The sequence below is a fragment of the Bombina bombina genome, chromosome 2, assembly GCF_027579735.1.
Source record: "Bombina bombina isolate aBomBom1 chromosome 2, aBomBom1.pri, whole genome shotgun sequence".
In the NCBI taxonomy this organism is placed as follows: Eukaryota; Metazoa; Chordata; class Amphibia; order Anura; family Bombinatoridae; genus Bombina; species Bombina bombina.
The window spans coordinates 1,388,475,101-1,388,495,285 of record NC_069500.1 but is presented as its reverse complement, the minus strand read 5'-3'; the positions used below and the strand labels follow the sequence as shown (position 1 = coordinate 1,388,495,285).

Sequence of the window (20,185 nt, the reverse complement as noted above, 5' to 3'; positions counted from 1 at the left end):
AGGCATGAGAGATGTGAGACACACAGACTGCAGCTGCTGACAGGGGCGTGACCTGCTGCGAGACACAGCACACAGAGTAAGGCTTGCAGCGTGGAAAACTGAACACAGACTAGTGATTGTAAATGGAGCTGTGAGACACGCTGAGTTGTAAGGAGCTGTATGGCACGCTGAGATGTAGGAGGCTGTGTGACGTCACATAAAGTCCGTTACTGTCCGGTATGAGAATGTATTCAAAGGAAGTTCATAGAATTAAATAAAACATTCGTTGCAATCAAAGTAATTTCTGAGAGACAAAGTCAGTTTACAAAAGTTCAAAAAGGAAACATGAAATTTGTAATTAGCCGTTACCTAAGGCATCCAAGGTAAATTAGATTTGATACTAATACCGTAGTAGTAGTTGGTAGAATCCTCCTGTTGGAACTTAGATAGCAATTCCTGTAGAGATAAGGAGTTGAATAACTTAATACTTCTTGGAATAGCAATCTTCAGGATGAATGAGACTAGTTGTTATTAGTCCCTTTGTGACCAAACTGCAGCTGGTATTTGTAAATCCAAATGTTAAAGTAGTAGAAGTAAAACTTCTTTTGATAAGTATGTAGCTTATAAGAAAGAGAGCACTGGTTTCAGCAAACAATACTCAACAACTAAGCACTTGTTTGGGGCGGGGTGATGCCTTAAGTACAGGTGAGGAAGGTAAGTTGAGGCAAAAAGTAAAAGCAGGACTGAAATCCTTACAGATCCCCCCCCTCAAGCAAGCCGACCACGGGTTGGAATTTAGGTCTGTTTGGATATCTTCTATGAAAACGAGCAATAAGCTTTGGAGCATTAATGTGTGCATGAGGTTCCCAAGTATCATCCTCTGGGGCGAACCCTTTCCTTCGGACCAGATACTGTAATTCCCCATTATAAAATCTTGAGTCCAAAAGATCATAAACTTCATAGACATCAGTGCCCAATTGAATAGGAAAAGGGGGTAGAAGAGGTACATCAGGTTTATCTCCCAAGTAGGGTTTCAATAATGATACATGGAAAGTTGGGTGGATGGGTAAAGAATCAGGTAGATCAAGCCTGACGGCATTTTCATTGATGATGTGTAGAATTTTGAATGGACCAAGGAACAACCCAGCCAATTTTTTACTTGGTAAGTGCATTTTAATGTTTTTGGAAGATAACCAAACATAGTCCCCTATAGAATATTTCGGAGAAGCTCTACGACGTAAATCATAAAATTTCTTCTGAGACGCCTGAGCTTGTTTGATGTTATCTCGTAAATGTAGAAAATTTTCAGCTATGTCATGTGTAGAAGTCGTTTGGATAGTGAATCTTGGATTAAAACCATAGTTGGCGAAAAAGGGAGAGTAATTTGTAGTGCTGTTAATGGTATTGTTATAGGCAAATTCAGCCATGGAGAGAAAGGAAGTCCATTTATTTTGATGATATGAGCAATAGCATCGTAAATATTGCTCAAGCCACTGATTGAGTCTCTCAGTTTGGCCATTAGTCTGAGGGTGGAAGGCTGTGCTTAACCTTTGATCGATTTGGAGTGCTTTAGTGAGTGCTTTCCAGAAGCGTGAGGTGAATTGGGTTCCTCTATCAGTAGTTAAAATGGATGGTAACCCGTGGTATCGTACAATGTGGTTTAGAAATAAATATGCTGTTTCAATGGAAGTGGGTAACTTATGAAAAGGAATAAAATGTGCCATTTTAGTAAAATGATCGGTAACAACTAAAATGGTGGTTTGTCCAGAACTAGGTGGTAGATCAACTATAAAATCCATTCCCAAATGAGACCAAGGAGATTCCGGTACTTCCAAAGGAATTAAATAGCCATAGGGAGGTCTCCTTTCTGGTTTTGATACTGTACAGGTTGTACAATGTTGTATATATTCCTTTATACTGGTTTTCATCGATGGCCACCAGTAACTTCTGGAGATGAGCTCATGTGTACGTTTGATTCCTGGATGACCAATTAGTGGAGGGTCATGATGATCTTTGATTATTTTCTGTCTGAAACGTTCTGGAATATAAAGTTTAGAATCATGGAAGTAAAAACCATCCTGGAGGGTTAGGCTATCTAGTAGGGTTTGGTCTTCTGAAGAAAGATCAGATTGGTATTCCTTATCCTGTTGAGATAGGATAGCAAGGAATCGAGTAGGGGGAAGAATGCTAGTAGGAGAGTCTTCCTGTATAGGTCTTGGATCTCGTCGAGAGAGTGCATCTGCCTTCCCATTTTTTGAACCCGGCCTGTACATGATTTGGAAATTGAAACGACTAAAGTAGAGACTCCATCTCACTTGACGTCCAGATAAAGTTTTATTATTTTGTAGATATTCCAAATTCCGGTGATCCGTATAAATCACTATAGGTAGGGAGGTACCTTCAAGGAGATGTCTCCAGAATTCGAAGGCTCTTTTAATGGCTAGAAGTTCCTTGTCCCCAATGGAATAATTGATCTCTGCTGGAGTCATAATCTTTGAATAGAACCCAACTGGGTGTAGTGGTTCTGTAGGAGACTGTCTTTGGGAGAGGACAGCGGCAAGAGCATAATCTGAAGAATCCACCTCTAGGGTATATTGAAGGTTTGGATCAGGATATTTCAGAATGGGGGCAGATGAAAAGGAATTCTTTAGGAAGTTGAACGCATCATCCTGTTCTTTAGTCCACTGGAAAGAGCAATTAGCACTAGTTAATTTAGTCAGAGGTTTTGCAATTTTAGAAAAATTGCGAATGAACTTTCTGTAATAGTTACTGAAACCAAGAAACTTTTGTAGTTCTTTCCGTGTTGAAGGTGTGGGCCATGATTTTACTGCTTCCACTTTGTTATCTTGCATTTGAATCCCATTTGGGCTGATGGAGTAACCCAGGAACTCTATTTTGTTGGTGTGGAAAATACATTTTTCCAATTTGGCGTATAGCCGATGGACTTGGAGTCTTGCTAAAACCCAACTAACATGTTTGATATGTTCTTCTAGATTAGTGGAATAGATTAAAATGTCATCTAGGTAGACAACAACACATGTGTCAAGGAGATCATGGAAAATGTCATTAATAAAGAACTGGAAAGTTGCGGGTGCGTTAGTTAAGCCGAAAGGCATAACTAGATATTCAAACAACCCATACCTAGTTCTGAAAGCGGTAAGCCACTCATCCCCCTCACGGATACGCACTAAATTGTACGCCCCTCTCAAATCTAATTTAGTAAAAATCTGAGCATGTCTGAGTCTTTCTATGAGTTCAGGAATGAGGGGGAGAGGGTATCGGTTTTTTATGGTTATTTTGTTCAATTGTCTGAAGTCAATAATAGGCCGAAGAGATTGGTCTTTGTTCCGCACAAAGAACATTCCTGCACCAGCAGGGGAAACCGAAGGACGGATAAACCCTTTCTTTAGATTTTCATCTAGGTAAGTTTTTAGATGATCCAGTTCCGGTTGACAAAGTGGGTATAAATGTCCAATAGGTGGCGTGGTTCCAGGTTTCAGTTCAATAGGGCAGTCGTAGATTCTGTGTGGGGGAAGGGTATCTGCTTCCTTCTTACTGAAGACTTCAGAGAACTGCTTGTACATTTCTGGTATCAGAGTTTCTGATGTGGAGGATAAACTGTGAAAAAAATTTCTATGGCAAGTCTGTTGACAGAAATCAGAATTTAATTGAACTTTTAAGGATTTCCAATTAATATCAGGTTCGTGTAGCTGTAACCAAGCTAGCCCAAGTACTATTGGGAATAATGGAGAAGTGATTACATCAAAAGTGAGATGTTCATGATGTGTTTTTAATGTAGTGACAGAGAGCGGGATGGTGTGATGTGTAATTGGCCCTGATGATATCTCAGAGCCATCAACCACACGAAGGAAAATAGGAGACAACTTTTTTATCAATGGTATTTTATTTTTAGAAACCAGAGAACTGTCAATGTAGTTTCCTTGTGCTCCTGTATCCAAGATGGCTGGAATGGTCAGTTGTTTATTTGCCCACTGTAGAGAAAGAAGTAAAGAACAATGAAGAGGGTTGTTATGCTTTGACTGGAGAGAAAGATTGGTATGGTACTTACTCTTCTTGTTCTGTGGCAAAGATGGGCAATCCTTTAAAGTATGAGATGAGGATGCGCAATACATGCAGAGGCCTCTAGTCTTCCTTCTGATACGTTCTTCAGGAGTTAGAGGTCCTCTGAAAAAACTTATATCCATTGCTTCAGCACCAGTTGAACCAGTATGAGGACTGTTAGAAGTGGGATGGTTAAAAACCTTATCCTTCTTATGAACAATTTCAGGGTATTGACGTTCAAATCTTATTTCACGTAATCTCCTATCAATTTGCCTGCTGAGCTTCATAAGGCCTTCCAATGTTTCAGGTAACTCAGTTCGGGCTAATTCATCTTTTACTGCGTCAGAGAGTCCAAGCCTGAACTGGTTTTTTAAAGCAATGGCGTTCCACTGAAAGTCAATAGAATATTGCTTGAATTCTGTTATGTAACATTCAACAGGTTTGTTACCTTGTTTTAAGTTCCTCATCTTTTTCTCAGAAGTATACTGTAGGTTAGAATCATAGTATAATTCATCCATGATATCCAGAAAAGATGAAAAAGATGAAAGAACAGCATTATTTGTCTCAAAGAGAGTGTCTGCCCAAATGCGAGGTTCACCTCTTAAATAGCTTATCATTGTAAGGACTTTAACCCTATCATTTGGGTATGTTTTAGGTTTAAGGGTGAAATTAAGCAGACAAGCATTTTTGAATTGACGGTATAAATTCCTATCTCCATTGAAAAAATCTGGAGGTGCAATAAATGGTTCTGACAGATTGTCAGGAAGGCTCTGTTTAATAGAGACAGTGTCTTTTATTACTTTTCTTAAAGTTTCATTTTCTAATTGTAACTCTCTAAAGGCTTGACTAAGTTGGTCAACTCTTTGTGTTAAATTATAAACAATTTGAGGAAGCTCTGCTGGATCCATATTTTAAAGCTTAGTTGTTATATCAGGTTCCTTGGTTATTGTGAATCACAACTGCAGAGTCTAAATAAATTATATTTGTTTCACAACTGAAGTACAGGCTATTATATCAGCATAGACTGTTTTAATCAGAGTGATTTTTATAAGTAATGGCAGTAAGTCTTTATATGGTTATATTATATCGTTATACCATATAAATATTTAGAGGCTGAAAATAAGTATTATTATTAATAACAACTTTTGACAATAATTGTGCTCAAACCCAAATGTGAGAGATAGTGTTCATTGTAATAATCACTGAGGCATGAGAGATGTGAGACACACAGACTGCAGCTGCTGACAGGGGCGTGACCTGCTGCGAGACACAGCACACAGAGTAAGGCTTGCAGCGTGGAAAACTGAACACAGACTAGTGATTGTAAATAGAGCTGTGAGACACGCTGAGTTGTAAGGAGCTGTATGGCACGCTGAGATGTATGAGGCTGTGTGACATCACATAAAGTCCGTTACTGTCCGGTATGAGAATGTATTCAAAGGAAGTTCATAGAATTAAATAAAACATTCGTTGCAATCAAAGTAATTTCTGAGAGACAAAGTCAGTTTACAAAAGTTCAAAAAGGAAACATGAAATTTGTAATTAGCCGTTACCTAAGGCATCCAAGGTAAATTAGATTTGATACTAATACCGTAGTAGTAGTTGGTAGAATCCTCCTGTTGGAACTTAGATAGCAATTCCTGTAGAGATAAGGAGTTGAATAACTTAATACTTCTTGGAATAGCAATCTTCAGGATGAATGAGACTAGTTGTTATTAGTCCCTTTGTGACCAAACTGCAGCTGGTATTTGTAAATCCAAATGTTAAAGTAGTAGAAGTAAAACTTCTTTTGATAAGTATGTAGCTTATAAGAAAGAGAGCACTGGTTTCAGCAAACAATACTCAACAACTAAGCACTTGTTTGGGGCGGGGTGATGCCTTAAGTACAGGTGAGGAAGGTAAGTTGAGGCAAAAAGTAAAAGCAGGACTGGAATCCTTACAACTAGACTGTAGAGTGCCTAGGCATCATGGGAACTGTTTAAGAACATCTGGGGCACCAAGGTTAGCTTTCACTGGCTTAGATGAAAGAAAATGGTTGTGTGGACTGCTTTAGGCTACATTTTATAACAGAGGTAGAAAACTCTTTATCCAAACTCATTGGGACCAGAAAAGGTTTGGATTTTGAAGTATTTGTATATTTGCATCTGTAAAATGGAACAGTTTGCAGAGAGGATGGGACTAAATGTAAAGAACAGTATCTTATGTCATCTAGGCAATATTTACATGTCATCATACAGTTTATACATGTAACTAAAGGAAGTTTTATATAATTCTTTATACATATGTATACATAATACTACCGGAAAGAACAGTACTGTAACCAGAAAGGTAACACTTGTTGTTTTAAATAAATATAAAACAAGTATTTACATTTTACAACAAAGAAAACAAACCAAAGACGCAGGCAGAGAAGATTGTGACTTGCAGGTAGGAAAAATTAGAATTTTTGGGTTTTGATTGCATACTTAAGTATGTTCCAATTTACCTAACGTTGACATGCTTCACAGTGATTGCTATAATCAGTACTGCAGTGGATTTACGTCTGGCCTCTGGCTGGTCAGATTAAAAGGACAGTAAAGTAAAAATTAAACTTACATGAGCATAACATTTAAAAAACTTTATTATATAATTTTATCTTATTTGCTTTATTCTGTTGGTATCTTTTGTTGAAGAGCAGACTTAGGTAGATTCAGAAGCAGCAATGCACTGTTTTGAGCTAGCTACTGATTGGTGACAGCACATTTATGTCTGTTCTCATTGGCTCACCCATTGTGTTCAGCTAGCTCCCAGTGGTACATTGCTGCTCCTTGAACAAATGATACCAAGAGAATGAAACAATGTGATAATAGAAGTATAATGGAAAGTTGTGCATGCTCTGTCTGAATAATGAAACAAACATTTTTGGTTTCATGTCCCTTTTAACTTTCTCAAGAGGTTGTAAAAAGGGCTATTTCCCTTGATTGTTCTGAAATAGCAAAACCATCCGTTCTAAAAAAATATTTTTATATTTTAAAGGGACAGTAAATAACTTTGCAATATGCCGTAATTATTTATTTTGCCCCCTTTCATGCATTTTAGTTGGGGAAAAGGATTTTCTAATTTTTACAACTTTAAGTACACTCTTAGACTTCTCAAGGCTAACCTTATGTATATTTCCTTAAAGGGAACCACAACACCAGCTTGAAATGTTTTAAACTAACTTTTCTTTTTTAAGACACCATGAGTCCACGGATCATCATCCTTACTTGTGGGATTTCACCTCCTGGCAGCAGGAGGAGGCAAAGAGCACCACAGCAGAGCTGCTATATATAGCTCCTCCCATCCCTCCCACTCCAGTCATTCTCTTTGCCTACGTTAGTGATAGGAAGAGGTAAAGTGAAGTGTTAGTATAGATACTTCAATCAAGAGTTTATTATTTTTAAAGTAGTGCCAGAGTGTGCTGCTTTGTTCTAGGGTGTAGCAGTAGTCCATATCAGTCTCTTCAGTAGAGCTTTTGGTGGCTTTAGAGCAATAGGAGCTGGTGGGACATAATTTTCACTGCGCCCCCTATACCTTTATGCTGCCCTAATCCAGATAGCCTCAGCACATTTAAACTCAGACTTATCTTATTCCACAGGGCTATGGGAGGGAGAGGACCTCTTACACCTGCTGGACTGTCCTGATGTCGGTCAGCATTTAAGGTAAGTGCTAACTTTATTCATTCAGGGGAATAAAAAGAACTCAGAGTAAAGTTGGCACTTAATTTTTATTTGAAGGCCGTTAGTGGCTTACATAAGACTCATTCAGGATTTCTTATGTTGGGACATTAATCCCTCTTATATAGAGGGTTTTGTTTCGACAGCCATAAGTACAGGCACTGGGGCTGGGAGAAAGCTTGTGGTAGCTGGCTACATTTTTCAATTATAAGCAGACTACGATATTTTGGATAATGGTGGTTACGTTCCCTTAGTTTCTATTACTCCGTTGTAGAGGATGTGTTTGGGGAAGTTACGCTCACGATGGGCGGGGCTTTAGTTTTGCGCGCTTCCTCTTGTTTATTGCGCAGTCCTAAGCAGACAGGAGTGGATATATGCATATGTCTTTCTGAAGAATCAGACAAGCGGTTGTAGCGCTTTTGTGTTCCTGAGGTGGCCGGATCGTTTTTCTCTGCAGTGTCCGGATCGTTTTTCTTTTTAAAGACCACGGATTTCATCCTTGTGGGATTACGCCTCCTGGTCAGCAGGAGGAGGCAAAGAGCACCACAGCAGAGCTGTATATATATATAGCTCCTCCCCTCCCTCCCACTCCAGTCATTCTCTTTGCCTAAGTTAGTGATAGGAGATGGCAAAGTGAGGTGTTAGAAAAGATTCTTCAATCAAGAGTTTATTATTTATAAAGTAGTGCCAGAGAGTGCTACTTTGTTCTAGGGTGTAGCCGTAGTCCATATCAGTCTCTACAGGAGAGCTATTGGTGGCTTTAGAGCAATGGAAACTTGTGGGGCATAATTCTCACTGCGCCTCCCATACAGTGATGCTGCCCTTATCCTTATAGCCTAAGCAACATTAACTCATGCTTGTTCATCTTCTGCAGGGCTATGGGAGGGCGAGGACCTCCTAAACCTGCTGTGCTGCCCTGCTGTCGGGCAGAATGTAAAGGTAAGTGCTAACTTTGTTATTCTGGGTCTGAAGCACACAAGGATTCAGGACAGAGGAAGTATAGCACTTTACTGGGACAAATATCTTCTATAGACTGTTTTAGGAGGATTTTCTGGCAGCATGATTATAGCAGGCACTGGGGCTCAGGAGAGTGGCTTTGGGGGCACTTTATTCGAGTGGACACCATGAGGGGTATGCCCTGTGGCTAAGAAGAGAGAGTACCATTTCTTTCATGTAATTAGCAAGAGTCCATGAGCTAGTGACGTATGGGATATACATTCCTACCAGGAGGGGCAAAGTTTCCCAAACCTTAAAATGCCTATAAATACACCCCTCACCACACCCACAATTCAGTTTTACAAACTTTGCCTCCCGTGGAGGTGGTGAAGTAAGTTTGTGCTAGATTCTTCGTTGATATGCGCTTCGCAGCAGGCTGGGGCCCGGTTTTCCTCTCAGAGTGCAGTGAATGTCAGAGGGATGTGAAGAGAGTATTGCCTATTTGAATACAATGGTCTTCCTCTAGGGGATCTATTTCATAGGTTCTCTGTTATCGGTCGTGGAGATTTCTTCTCCTACCTCCCTTTTCAGATCGACGATATACTCTTATATACCATTACCTCTACTGTTTTTCGTTTCAGTACTGGTTTGGCTATCTACTATATGTAGATGAGTGTCCTGGGGTAAGTAAATCTTATTTTTTGTGACACTCTAAGCTATGGTTGGGCACTTTATATGTAAAGTTCTAAATATATGTGTTTAAACTTATATTTGCCATGAATCAGTATTCCTTCATTCAGACTGTCAGTTTCATTATTTTGGGATAATGCATATAAATATATATTTTTTCTTACCTTGAAAAATTTTCAATTGACTATTTTTCCCTGCGGGCTGTTAGGCTCGCGGGGGCAGAAAATGCTTCATTTTATTGCGTCATTTTTGGCGCAAACTTTTTTGGCGCAAAATTTTGTAATTTCCGGCGCCGTAGTTGACGCCGGTTGTATTCAGTTAACGTCCTTATTTTGACGCATGTGTATTCAGACGATTTTTTTGCGCCAAAATAAAATGTGGGCATCGGTTTCGGCATCAGAGGATGTGGTGTCATACTTAGCGCCAAAAAATATGGGCGTTGTACTTAGCGCCAATAATGTGGGCGTCATTCTTGGTGCCAAAAATGTATGCGTCTTTTTTTGTTCCACTTTTTTCTCACATTATTTAAGTCTCATTTTTTCATTGCTTCTGGTTTCTAGAAGCTTGTTATTTTGCATTTTCCATTCCTGAAACTGTCATTTAAGGAAATTTGATCATTTTGCTTTATATGTTGTTTTTTTCTATTACATATTGCAAGATTTCTCGTACACTGTTCCTGTTTCAAAACATACTGAGGGATTCCTGTTGACTGAGTTCAGGCCTACCAAAGCTAAGTTCATTTATTTTAAATGTTATGAATGTTTATCTTTAGCTATGGTTTGTTATAAGTTATCATGATAAACTTTTACATGCAGAATTCATTAGTATTTATGCTTTATGTATTGCTATTCTTTTTACATCTTATATACAAGATATACTTAGAAAATGTATAAGAATATTTTTCTGATTCTATTATTAAGTCTTTTTCAAACTTCTTTTTTAATTGTTGAAGTTTCAAATGACCAACAACATACTGATTTATCCTTCTCTGATGATGTTTTTTCTCATTCAGAATTTTCTTCATCAGATATTGACACTAACAAATCTACTTTTTTATTTTTTATTAGAGTACATTTGTTCTTTGTTGAAAAGGTGTTGATTATTTTGGATATTGAGGTAACTAGTTGTTTTTCAAGACTAGCTAACATTTTATTTCTGCTTATTTTATCTTCTGTGTTTTCAGAGGTTTTTTTCCAGTTCCTCATACTAGGGAATGGAATAGGCTGAGAATTTTCTTCCTTCTTCAAAGGTTTTAAATTATATTCTTTGCCGGAAGTTAATTTCAATTTTGAGGGTTCTCCAATTTAATGGGGCTATCTCTACCTTTTAGATGGTTGTATCTTATTTAAGGAAAATTATTTATTTTCAGGTACTTTTCTTGGACCTGTGATTTATTTGGATGATGTTGCAATTGCTTCATTTTTCTGTTTACTTTAAGATCAAGTATCAGATTATGTTTTATTTAGCATTGTTAAGGGACAAAGTCTACTGCTCATTTGAGGTTCAGACTGGGTGCTGTTGCATTTGTCTTGTTGTCTTGCATTTGTTGATTATGCAAGTCCGGTGTGTTGACTGGTCCTTTAACTGGATTAACATGCTAATAATTTCATTTGTATCTTCATTTTATTGAATATTTTCGCAAATGAGGTTTAATCTTTAGCTGTTTTAGCTAGAAGAATTTCTCCTGTTAAGTGTGGTCAGTCCACGGGTCATCATTACTTCTGGGATATTAACTCCTCCCCAACAGGAAGTGCAAGAGGATCACCCAGCAGAGCTGCTATATAGCTCCTCCCCTCTACGTCACACCCAGTCATTCTCTTGCACCCAACTAATAGATAGGATGTGTGAGAGGACTGTGGTGATTATACTTAGTTTCTCCAACATAGGTGTGTCCGGTCCACGGCGTCATCCTTACTTGTGGGATATTCTCTTCCCCAACAGGAAATGGCAAAGAGCCCAGCAAAGCTGGTCACATGATCCCTCCTAGGCTCCGCCTACCCCAGTCATTCTCTTTGCCGTTGTACAGGCAACATCTCCACGGAGATGGCTTAGAGTTTTTTAGTGTTTAACTAAATCGATTGATATTAACACTTATTTAGCCTTGAGGAATCATTTATTCTGGGTATTTTGATTAATAATATCGGCAGGCACTGTTTTAGACACCTTATTCTTTAGGGGCTTTCCCAAAGCATAGGCAGAGTCTCATTTTCGCGCCGGTGTTGCGCACTTGTTTTTGAGAGGCATGGCATGCAGTCGCATGTGAGAGGAGCTCTGATACTTATAAAAGACTTCTGAAGGCGTCATTTGGTATCGTATTCCCCTTTGGGTTTGGTTGGGTCTCAGCAAAGCAGATACCAGGGACTGTAAAGGGGTTTAAAGCTTAAAACGGCTCCGGTTCCGTTATTTTAAGGGTTAAAGCTTCCAAAATTGGTGTGCAATATTTTCAAGGCTTTAAGACGCTGTGGTGAAAATTTGGTGAAATTTGAACAATTCCTTCATGTTTTTTCGCAATTGCAGTAATAAAGTGTGTTCAGTTTAAAATTTAAAGTGACAGTAACGGTTTTATTTTAAAACGTTTTTTGTACTTTCTGATCAAGTTTATGCCTGTTTAACATGTCTGAACTACCAGATAGACTGTGTTCTGAATGTGGGGAAGCCAGAATTCCTATTCATTTAAATAAATGTGATTTATGTGATAATGACAATGATGCCCAAGATGATTCCTCAAGTGAGGGGAGTAAGCATGGTACTGCATCATTCCCTCCTTCGTCTACACGAGTCTTGCCCACTCAGGAGGCCCCTAGTACATCTAGCGCGCCAATACTCCTTACTATGCAACAATTAACGGCTGTAATGGATAATTCTGTCAAAAACATTTTAGCCAAAATGAACCCTTGTCAGCGTAAGCGTGGCTGCTCTGTTTTAGTTACTGAAGAGCATGACGACGCTGATATTAATATCTCTGAAGGGCCCCTAACCCAATCTGAGGGGGCCAGGGAGGTTTTGTCTGAGGGAGAAATTACTGATTTAGGGAACATTTCTCAGCAGGCTGAATCTGATGTGATTACATTTAAATTTAAATTGGAACATCTCCGCATTTTGCTTAAGGAGGTATTATCCACTCTGGATGATTGTGAAAATTTAGTCATCCCAGAGAAACTATGTAAAATGGACAAGTTCCTAGAGGTGCCGGGGCTCCCAGAAGCTTTTCCTATACCCAAGCGGGTGGCGGACATTGTTAATAAAGAATGGGAAAGGCCCGGTATTCCTTTCGTCCCTCCCCCCATATTTAAAAAATTGTTTCCTATGGTCGACCCCAGAAAGGACTTATGGCAGTCAGTCCCCAAGGTCGAGGGAGCGGTTTCTACTTTAAACAAACGCACCACTATTCCCATAGAGGATAGTTGTGCTTTCAAAGATCCTATGGATAAAAAATTAGAAGGTTTGCTTAAAAAGATGTTTGTTCAGCAGGGTTACCTTCTACAACCCATTTCATGCATTGTCCCTGTCACTACAGCCGCATATTTCTGGTTTGATGAACTGCTTAAGGTGCTCGATAGTGACTCTCCTCCTTATGAGGAGATTATGGACAGAATCAATGCTCTCAAATTGGCTAATTCTTTCACTCTAGACGCCTCTTTGCAATTGGCTAAGTTAGCGGCTAAGAACTCTGGGTTTGCTATTGTGGCGCGCAGAGCGCTTTGGTTGAAATCTTGGTCGGCTGATGCGTCTTCCAAGAACAAGCTACTAAACATTCCTTTCAAGGGGAAAACGCTGTTTGGTCCTGACTTGAAAGAGATTATCTCTGATATCACTGGGGGTAAGGGCCACGCCCTTCCTCAGGATCGGCCCTTCAAGGCAAAAAATAGACCTAATTTTCGTCCCTTTCGTAAAAACGGACCAGCCCAAGGTGCTACGTCCTCTAAGCAAGAGGGTAATACTTCTCAGGCCAAGCCAGCTTGGAGACCAATGCAAGGCTGGAACAAGGGAAAGCAGGCCAAGAAACCTGCCACTGCTACCAAGACAGCATGAAATATTGGCCCCCGATCCGGGACCGGATCTGGTGGGGGGCAGACTCTCTCTCTTCGCTCAGGCTTGGGCAAGAGATGTTCTGGATCCTTGGGCGCTAGAAATAGTCTCCCAGGGTTATCTTCTGGAATTCAAGGGACTTCCCCCAAGGGGGAGGTTCCACAAGTCGCAGTTGTCTTCAGACCACATAAAAAGACAGGCGTTCTTACATTGTGTAGAAGACCTGTTAAAAATGGGAGTGATTCATCCTGTTCCATTAAGAGAACAAGGGATGGGGTTCTACTCCAATCTGTTCATAGTTCCCAAAAAAGAGGGAACGTTCAGACCAATCCTAGATCTCAAGATCTTAAACAAATTTCTCAAGGTCCCATCGTTCAAGATGGAAACCATTCGAACTATCCTTCCTTCCATCCAGGAAGGTCAATTTATGACCACGGTGGATTTAAAGGATGCGTATCTACATATTCCTATCCACAAGGAACATCATCGGTTCCTAAGGTTTGCATTCCTGGACAAACATTACCAGTTCGTGGCGCTTCCTTTCGGATTAGCCACTGCTCCAAGGATTTTCACAAAGGTACTAGGGTCCCTTCTAGCGGTGCTAAGACCAAGGGGCATTGCAGTAGTACCTTACCTGGACGACATTCTGATTCAAGCGTCGTCCCTTCCTCAAGCAAAGGCTCACACGGACATTGTCCTGGCCTTTCTCAGATCTCACGGCTGGAAAGTGAACGTGGAAAAGAGTTCTCTATCCCCGTCAACAAGGGTTCCCTTCTTGGGAACAATTATAGACTCCTTAGAAATGAGGATCTTTCTAACAGAGGCCAGAAAAACAAAGCTTCTGGACTCTTGTCGGATACTTCATTCCGTTCCTCTTCCTTCCATAGCTCAGTGCATGGAAGTGATCGGGTTGATGGTGGCGGCGATGGACATAGTTCCTTTTGCGCGCATTCATCTAAGACCATTACAACTGTGCATGCTCAGTCAGTGGAATGGGGACTATACAGACTTGTCTCCGAAGATACAAGTAAATCAGAGGACCAGAGACTCACTCCGTTGGTGGCTGTCCCTGGACAATCTGTCTCAAGGGATGATGTTCCACAGACCAGAGTGGGTCATTGTCACGACCGACGCCAGTCTGATAGGCTGGGGCGCGGTCTGGGGATCCCTGAAAGCTCAGGGTCTTTGGTCTCGGGAAGAATCTCTTCTACCGATAAATATTCTGGAACTGAGAGCGATATTCAATGCGCTCCAGGCCTGGCCCCAGCTTGCGAGGACCAGGTTCATACGGTTTCAATCAGACAACATGACGACTGTTGCGTACATCAACCATCAGGGGGGAACAAGGAGTTCCCTAGCGATGGAAGAAGTAACCAAAATTATTCTTTGGGCGGAGTCTCACTCCTGCCACCTGTCTGCTATCCACATCCCAGGAGTGGAAAATTGGGAAGCGGATTTTCTGAGTCGGCAGACATTGCATCCGGGGGAGTGGGAACTCCATCCGGAAATCTTTGCCCAAGTCACTCACCTGTGGGGCATTCCAGACATGGATCTGATGGCCTCTCGTCAGAACTTCAAAGTTCCTTGCTACGGGGCCAGATCCAGGGATCCCAAGGCGGCTCTAGTGGATGCACTAGTAGCACCTTGGACCTTCAAACTAGCTTATGTGTTCCCGCCATTTCCTCTCATCCCCAGGCTGATAGCCAGGATCAAGCAGGAGAGGGCGTCGGTGATCTTGATAGCTCCTGCGTGGCCACGCAGGACTTGGTATGCAGATCTGGTGAATATGTCATCGGCTCCACCTTGGAAGCTACCTTTGAGACGAGACCTTCTTGTTCAGGGTCCGTTCGAACATCCGAACCTGGTTTCACTCCAGCTGACTGCTTGGAGATTGAACGCTTGATTTTATCGAAGCGAGGATTCTCAGATTCTGTGATCGATACTCTTGTTCAGGCCAGAAAGCCTGTGACTAGAAAGATTTACCACAAAATTTGGAAAAAATATTTCTCTTGGTGTGAATCTAAAGGATTCCCTTGGGACAAGGTTAAGATTCCTAGGATTCTATCCTTCCTTCAAGAAGGATTGGAAAAAGGATTATCTGCAAGTTCCCTGAAGGGACAGATTTCTGCCTTGTCGGTATTACTTCACAAAAAGCTGGCAGCTGTGCCAGATGTTCAAGCCTTTGTTCAGGCTCTGGTTAGAATCAAGCCTGTTTACAAACCTTTGACTCCTCCTTGGAGTCTCAATTTAGTTCTTTCAGTTCTTCAGGGGGTTCCGTTTGAACCCTTACATTCCGTTGATATTAAGTTATTATCTTGGAAAGTTTTGTTTTTAGTTGCGATTTCTTCTGCTAGAAGAGTCTCAGAATTATCTGCTCTGCAGTGTTCTCCTCCTTATCTGGTGTTCCATGCAGATAAGGTGGTTTTACGTACTAAACCTGGTTTTCTTCCAAAAGTTGTTTCTAACAAAAACATTAACCAGGAGATTATCGTACCTTCTCTGTGTCCAAAACCAGTTTCAAAGAAGGAACGTTTGTTGCACAATTTGGATGTTGTTCGCGCTCTAAAATTCTATTTAGATGCTACAAAGGATTTTAGACAAACATCTTCCTTGTTTGTTGTTTATTCAGGTAAAAGGAGAGGTCAAAAAGCAACTTCTACCTCTCTCTCTTTTTGGATTAAAAGCATCATCAGATTGGCTTACGAGACTGCTGGACGGCAGCCTCCCGAAAGAATCACAGCTCATTCCACTAGGGCTGTGGCTTCCACATGGGCCTTCAAGAACGAGGCTTCTGTTGATCAGATATGTAGGGCAGCGACTTGGTCTTCTCTGCACACTTTTACCAAATTTTACAAGTTTGATACTTTTGCTTCTTCTGAGGCTATTTTTGGGAGAAAGGTTTTGCAAGCCGTGGTGCCTTCCATTTAGGTGACCTGATTTGCTCCCTCCCTTCATCCGTGTCCTAAAGCTTTGGTATTGGTTCCCACAAGTAAGGATGACGCCGTGGACCGGACACACCTATGTTGGAGAAAACAGAATTTATGTTTACCTGATAAATTTCTTTCTCCAACGGTGTGTCCGGTCCACGGCCCGCCCTGGTTTTTTTTAATCAGGTCTGATATTTTATTTTCTTTAACTACAGTCACCACGGTACCATATGGTTTCTCCTATGCAATTATTCCTCCTTAACGTCGGTCGAATGACTGGGGTAGGCGGAGCCTAGGAGGGATCATGTGACCAGCTTTGCTGGGCTCTTTGCCATTTCCTGTTGGGGAAGAGAATATCCCACAAGTAAGGATGACGCCGTGGACCGGACACACCGTTGGAGAAAGAAATTTATCAGGTAAACATAAATTCTGTTTTTATACCTTCAATCAAAAGTTTGTTATTTTATAACAGCACCGGAGTGTGTTGTTCCTTCTCTGGTAGAATTTGAAGAAAAATCTACCTGAGTTTTTTGTATGATTTTAGCCGGCGTAGTTAAGATCATATTGCTGTTCTCGGCCATCTGAGGAGTGAGGTAAACTTCAGATCAGGGGACAGCGGGCAGGTTAACCTGCGAAGAGGTATGTAGCAGCATATTATTTTCTGACAATGGAATTGACTGAGAAAATTCTGCCATACCGATATAATGTAAGCTCAGCCTTAAATGCAGTAGTAGCAACTGGTATCAGGCTGTCATGTATGTATATTTACACTTCAGTATTCTGGGGAATGGCACTTCACTGGGATAATACTGTATGCATAAGACTTTAGCCTAATTTGCAGTGACTAGCAACAGGCTTTCTAATGACATTTCTTTTATTTGATGTTAAACGTTTTTGCTGGCATGTTAAATCGTTTACTTATCTGAGGTACTGGGTGAAAAATTGTTTTGGGCACTGTTTTTTCCACTTGGCAGTCGTTTTATTTAATTTAAGACAGTTTGCTGATCTCCCTCACTGTTGTGTGTGAGGGGGAGGGGCCTATTTTGGCGCTTTTGCTACGCATCAGAAAATTCAGTCAGAAGTCTCTTGTCTTCCCTGCATGATCCGGTTCGTCTCTACAGAGCTCAGGGGTCTTCAAAAGTCAATTTGAAGGGAGGTAATCACTCACAGCAGAGCTGTGAGATTGTGACTGACTGTGATAAAAAACGTTTATTTTCTGTACATTTTTTCTGCTATTAAGGGCAATCCTTTGCTAAAATTGTGTTTTTACCGGAAAGAATTTGATGTTATAGTTTCTCAAGTTTATTATTTCTCAACTGTCATAACTTTTTTTCTGTGCTTCTTAAAGGCACAGTACGTTTTCATATTATTTGTAAATTGCTTTGAAAAGTATTTCCAAGTTGCTAGTTTAATTGCTAGTGTGTTAAACATGTCTGACTCAGAGGAATATCTCTGTGCTATATGTGCTAAAGCCAAAGTGGAGCCCAATAGAAATTTATGTACTAATTGCATTGATGCTACTTTGAATAAAAGTCAATCTGTACAAATTGAACATCATTCACCAAACAACGAGGGGAGAGTTATGCCGACTAACTCGCCTCACGTGTCAGTACCTGCATCTCCCGCTCGGGAGGTGCGTGATATTGTAGCGCCGAGTACATCAGGGCGGCCATTACAAATCACATTACAGGATATGGCTAATGTTATGACTGAAGTCTTGGCTAAATTACCAGAACTTAGAGGTAAGCGTGATCACTCTGGGGTGAGAACAGAGTGCGCTGTTGATAATAGGGCCATGTCTGATACTGCGTCACAGTATGCTGAACATGAGGACGGAGAGCTTCAATCTGCAGGTGACGGTTCTGATCCCAATAGAATGGATTCAGACATTTCTAATTTTAAGTTTAAACTCGAAAACCTCCGTGTACTGTTAGGGGAGGTATTAGCAGCTCTGAATGATTGTAACACCGTTGCAATCCCAGAAAAATTATGTAGGCTGGATAACATAATTTATGCTTACCTGATAAATTTATTTCTCTTGTAGTGTATCCAGTCCACGGATCATCCATTACTTATGGGATATTAACTCCTCCCCAACAGGAAGTGCAAGAGGATTCACCCAGCAGAGCTGCTATATAGCTCCTCCCCTAACTGCCATTACCAGTCATTCGACCGAAAACATGCAGAGAAAGGAAAACCATAGGGTGCAGTGGTGACTGTAGTTTAATGGAAAAATTACCTGCCTTAAAGTGACAGGGCGGGCCGTGGACTGGATACACTACAAGAGAAATAAATTTATCAGGTAAGCATAAATTATGTTTTCTCTTGTTAAGTGTATCCAGTCCACGGATCATCCATTACTTATGGGATACCAATACCAAAGCTAAAGTACACGGATGACGGGAGGGACAGGCAGGCTCTTTATACGGAAGGAACCACTGCCTGTAGAACCTTTCTTCCAAAAACAGCCTCCGAAGAAGCAAAAGTGTCAAATTTGTAAAATATGGAAAAAGTATGAAGAGAAGACCAAGTTGCAGCCTTGCAAATCTGTTCAACAGAAGCCTCATTCTTAAAGGCCCAAGTGGAAGCCACAGCTCTAGTAGAATGTGCTGTAATTCTTTCAGGAGGCTGCTGTCCAGGAGTCTCATAGGCTAACCGTATTATGCTACGAAGCTAAAAGGAGAGAGAGGTAGCCGAAGCTTTTTGACCTCTCCTCTGACCAGAATAAACGACAAACAGGGAAGACGTTTGTCGAAAATCCTTAGTTGCCTGTAGATAAAATTTCAGGGCACGGACTACATCTAGATTGTGTAGCAGACGTTCCTTTTTCGAAGAAGGATTAGGACACAAAGATGTAACCACAATCTCTTGATTGATATTCCTGTTAGTGACCACCTTAGGTAGGAACCCAGGTTTAGTACGCAGAACTACCTTGTCTGAATGAAAAATCAGATAAGGAGAATCACAATGTAAGGCAGATAACTCAGAGACTCTTCGAGCCGAGGAAATCGCCATTAAAAACAGAACTTTCCAAGATAACAACTTGATATCAATGGAATGAAGGGGTTCAAACGGAACCCCCTGTAAAACATTAAGAACTAAGTTCAAACTCCATGGTGGAGCAACAGTTTTAAACACAGGCTTGATCCTAGCTAAAGCCTGACAAAAAGCTTGAACGTCCGGAACTTCTGACAGACGTTTGTGTAAAAGAATGGACAGAGCTGAAATCTGTCCCTTTAAGGAACTAGCGGATAAACCCTTTTCTAAACCTTCTTGTAGAAAAAAGACAATATCCTCGGAATCCTAACCTTACTCCATGAGTAACTCTTGGATTCGCACCAATATAAGTATTTGCGCCATATCTTATGGTAAATCTTTCTGGTAACAGGCTTCCTAGCCTGTATTAAGGTATCAATAACTGACTCAGAAAAACCACGTTTTGATAAAATCAAGCGTTCAATTTCCAAGCAGTCAGCTTCAGAGAAATTAGATTTTGATGTTTGAAGGGACCCTGGATCAGAAGGTCCTGTTTCAGAGGTAGCGACCAAGGTGGACAGGATGACATGTCCACTAGATCTGCATACCAAGTCCTGCGTGGCCATGCAGGCGCTATTAGAATCACTGATGCTCTCTCCTGTTTGATTCTGGCAATCAATCGAGGAAGCATCGGGAAGGGTGGAAACACATAAGCCATCCCGAAGGTCCAAGGTGCTGTCAAAGCATCTATCAGAACCGCTCCCGGATCCCTGGATCTGGACCCGTAACGAGGAAGCTTGGCGTTCTGTCGAGACGCCATGAGATCTATCTCTGGTTTGCCCCAACGTCGAAGTATTTGGGCAAAGACCTCCGGATGAAGTTCCCACTCCC

The 20,185-nt window shown here is 40.9% G+C and overlaps 1 protein-coding gene across 1 annotated transcript in view; it reads left to right on the top strand.

Moving 5' to 3' along the window:
• Window positions 1–20,185, top strand: part of DNAAF9 (dynein axonemal assembly factor 9) — a 643,469-nt gene that overhangs the window by 329,472 nt on the left and 293,812 nt on the right. The window lies entirely within an intron of this gene.